The 4,433-nt window shown below is 50.4% G+C and overlaps 1 pseudogene; it reads left to right on the top strand.

Moving 5' to 3' along the window:
- The first annotated feature begins 248 nt into the window (after window positions 1-248).
- On the top strand, window positions 249-1,831 carry LOC117721490 (spermatogenesis-associated protein 2 pseudogene; annotated as a pseudogene).
- Window positions 1,832-4,433: the final 2,602 nt, after the last annotated feature.

Here is a 4,433-nt window from a genome sequence, read left to right as displayed (position 1 = left end):
AGTATCTGAGCCTACTTCTGTATCATAGCCCAAGGTCATTTTCATGTCTGAAGCCTACTTCCTTGTTCTAGTCTAAAATTTAGAATCTTGGGGAGTGGCGGGCTGTGCAGGCCGTGCTTTGGAGGCGCTCGGTTTCCTGGTGGGCAGCGGCGGAGCATGTGCTGGTCCATGGACACCATGCCAGTTTTTCATGTGATGTACCAGCCTCCAGTCCCAGAGCCATGGGGGAGATGAGGTAGCCTTTGGGTTTGATTTGGGGAAGCCCAGTTCAATGGATACGAAGTACAAGGATGACTTATTCCGGAAGTACGTGCAGTTCCATGAGGGCAAAGTGGACACCACCCCCAGCAAACAGCAGCCTGGCAGCGATGAGTGATGAGTACCTGCGCGTGGCAGCTGCCACCCTGCTCAGCCTGCACAAGGTGGACCCTTTGTATCGATTTCGGATGATTCAGTTTTATGAGGTGGTGGAGAGCTCCCTCTGCTCACTGAGCAGCTCCAGCCTGAGTGCTCTCTCTGCACTGCGCCTTCAGCATGCTGGAGACAGTGGCTATCAACCTCTTCCTGTTCGCCTGGAAGAAGGAATTCTGCAGCATCAAGACCTACACTGGCCCCTTTGTTTACTATGTCAAGTCCACGTTGCTGGAGAAGGACATCCGAGCCATTCTGAGGTTCATGGGCTATGAGCCAGAGTTGGGGACTGCGTACAAACTTACAGAGCTTGTGGAGTCCCTCCAGGTGAAGATGGTCTCCTTTGAGCTCTTCCTGGCCAAGGTTGAGTGTGAGCAGACGCTAGGGATCCACTCGCAGGTGAAGGACAAGGGCTACTCAGAGCTGGACATGGTGACTGAGTGCAAGAGCAGCATGGAGGATGTGCCTGGGTGCTCAGATGCCTTGCGGAGGCGGGCTGAGAGTCGGGAGCACCTGACCACTTCCGTGGCCCGTGTGGCACTCCAGAAGTCAGCCAGTGAGCGCGCAGCCAAGGACTACTACAAGCCCCGAGTGACCAAACCCTCCAGGTCGGTGGATTCCTACGATAGCTACTGGGAGAGCAGGAAGCCCCCCTCAAAGGCCTCACTGAGTCTGCGCAAGGAGCCCCTGGCCATGGATGTAGGGGAGGACTTGCAGGATGAGATCATCTGCCTGTCCCCCTCATTGTTGACCATGTCCACCTCCCCCCATGGTAGCCCTCATGATATCCCCTCCATCTCCCCCATCAACGGCCTTGGCCTTCTTCGCAGTACGTACTTTTCCACTCAGGATGACGTGGACCTGTATACAGATTCAGAACCCAGGGCTACCTACCGGAGGCAGGATGCTTTGCAGCCGGATGTATGGCTGGTCAAAAATGATGCCCACTCCATCTACCACAAGCGTTCACTCCCCACCAAAGAGTCTGCCCTCTCCTAGTGCCAAAACAGTGCAGCCTGTCCTGCAGCTCCTCCCTCTACCAGCGCTCTGACTGTGTACTGGTCTGTCTTTCGGCCTCCAAGTCTAACGCTTTCCCCAGCAAGGCCTCTGCACATGACAGCTTGGCCCATGAGGCACCTATGTGGGAGAAGTATGCGGGCCAGACTCAGGGCCTTGACCGGCTGGCACCTGTCCACTCAAAGCCCAAGCCTTCTACCATAGCCACCTCCCTCTGTGGCTTCTGTAACTGTGCAGGTGCCACCAACACCTGTACCCAGTGTTCAAAAGTTTCCTGTGACGCCTGCTTCGGCGCCTTCCACTACGACCTGTGCTGCAGAAAAGAGTGAGCTGCACAAATTCATGGCCAACAATCAGCTGAATTACAAATCCAGGCCAGCTCTCCCATCTCGTATACAGATAGGCCACGCCCCTCATCTTCCGATATGATACAAGGGCAACACACCACTGACCTGGCTTGGTCCCGTCAAAAGGTAGAGCTGTGCCGGAAGCGGAGACTTGTGCTTGACCATGGAAGCGCCAGGGTTACTGCTCTGTCACATTCCACCCAGCCGCTGCTGTGTGGTCAAAGGACAGGATGACACTAACATTCAGTCACCTCACTGTCCTCTCCACTCCCTGGTTTAGGTTTGGGTTCTGGTTCTGGTTCCCTTAAGGTCTCTGTCTCTGGGACTCTTGCCACACCTGCCACACCCACTGCAGAGCCAGCTTGGACTGGGGTCACCTTCAAATCCCCATCAGGAGTGGCGAGCTAGAGGCCTGCTGGCTTGTGAAATGAGCCCTCCTGCCACATCGGTCCTCTGTGGTGGCTCACATTTTCCTGCTCCCTGGATACAAGGATCCTTAGGCAGATGTCCCCACCCCTTGTCTCCCCCCCTCCCCACTTGTATCAAAGGGGAGCCAAGTCCAGTATTAGTTGAATGCCATTTTGCCAGCTCCACTCAATCAGCCCACAATGTTGGCAAGCTTTGCTTGGCAGTTGGGAAGTGGACTCCATAGCAGGACTGACTTCCCTTCCTGTTTGCATAACCCGCTTTTACTGTATTGTACATGCAGAATTTGAGGTTTATTTTTAAATGAGTGTTAAACTTGCTGTGTGTTTCAACATGGTGAAAGAAATTAATGATATGGCATTTATAAAGCTGCCCTGGGTTCTTTAGTCTTCCAAGGAGGGCTGCATGCCCTTTCCCGGTGTTTCTTCCACTGCTAGGGTGGAGCTGGCAGCCTCGGCGTAGGGGACTGATAAAGCCCATGTTCCTTCCCGTGGTGGTGGAGAGCTACTGTCTTCCCTACAGTAAGTTTTATACACCTATCTCCAGTGTGCACACGAGGGTTAGCATGGGTGCTGGGGTCTGCAGTGACTTCAGTGACAAGGTGAGGCCCTCAGCCCTCACATCTTATGGCTCTGGTCTTGGTGTCTGCTGAGCGTGAATCTTGCACCCTAAACCTAGAATTTCAGAAGGAAATTCAGGTGGTGGAATCTAGCCTTCCTCACTGGCTGTCAGGGCGGCTCTCAGTCTCTTTGCACTAGGGTGGGCAGAGGTGGTATGTGCTCATTAGACAGACACCTCTCCAGTACTCAGCCCAGTGTCCACACCTTCTGGATTAAATCTCACCTCTGGATTTTCCTTTTTCGAGCAAGGGGCAGGGCAGGAATTTGAAGCTGTCACTTCCTTGTGAGGTGTTAACACACTTTAGCCATAGGCAGCTGTGATGTCCAGTGTTTGGGATCTATGTGCAAGTAGAGCTCCCCCAAAGGCGGGCATTCAGCTCTGGAGCAGGCTTGACTCTGGCCAAACCCTAAGCCACTGTGAATTGGCTGGTGGTCTTCCGACTTACTGGAGTGATTTTAAGGTTTTCCAAATCTTATGACTCTTTTTTATCTCTAGCTGATAGACCACAAGTAGATAGGTGTACATGTAGATAGCTGAATTTGGGCAACTTTATTACTGAGACTGGCCTTTTTGGGCAACCCGATGATGTTCCACTCCTCAGAGCTGGCAATACCTGGCTCTTCCTGAGAGCTCGAGTTTTCCATTCCAGTCACTCCAGCATTGCAGGAACTCTCTTAAGATGGAGGATAGGTCGCCTGAAGAAGTCCAGCATGCTTTCCACCAGGAAATACTGTGTACAGACTGGCAAGGCCTCTCCCTCCTAGGTGTGTCTCACTGTAGGAGATCGCTGTGATCTGAGTATATGCTAATTTAAAAATGCACATATTTTGCATTTGATTTCTACAGAGTTGAAATGTTGAGAGATTTAAAAAAATAATAATAAAAAGTGTCTTCCATTGTTAAATGAAGTGTTTATGATGTTACAACCCTCTCTGTGGCTTCCCTGATTTGAAGCATGCTCTGGTCTAGACACTAACAGTTAGCTCAAGTGACAGGACTCAGATACTACTGCCTGGTCATCTGGGGAAGATGGGAACCAGGCCCAGCTGTCAAGCTGTCCATTGCCCCAAAGTATTTCTGGGGGAAATAACTGTTACTATTAAAGATACACCTTTATTTTCCCTGCCTCCTGATTTCTCTCATTAAAGGCATGTTCTACCATAAAAAATAATTTAGAATCTTGTCTGAAATTTTTTCTTTGTTGTGGCCTAATATTTAGATTCCTGTCTGAGATTACTTCTTTGTTATAGCCTACTATTTAGACTTTTACCTGATATTACTTGTTTGTTCTAGTCTAATGTCAGATTCCTGCTTGAAACCTACTTCCTTGTCCTTGGCCAATGTCACATTCCTGTCAATCAGCCCCCATTCTTGTCCTTGGCACATGTCAGCTTCTTGCCAAGTAGCCCCAAAGGCTCTCCACCTCTCCCCCTTTTTTATTTCGTTAACAATACTGAGCCTGGCTTAAGTTGTTCTGACAAGAATGCCTTCTTTACCCATCATGGAATATGCATTATCAAAGGCAATGCACTTATGTCTTAAGTTGGTAAGGCTCTGTGCAGAATCTTACCCATCCTTGGCTTGCCAACCTGTTAATTTAATCTATTCAAA

This window comes from Arvicanthis niloticus, chromosome 1 (assembly GCF_011762505.2).
Source record: "Arvicanthis niloticus isolate mArvNil1 chromosome 1, mArvNil1.pat.X, whole genome shotgun sequence".
Lineage (NCBI taxonomy): Eukaryota > Metazoa > Chordata > Mammalia > Rodentia > Muridae > Arvicanthis > Arvicanthis niloticus.
This window is presented reverse-complemented; position numbering and strand designations above follow the sequence as displayed.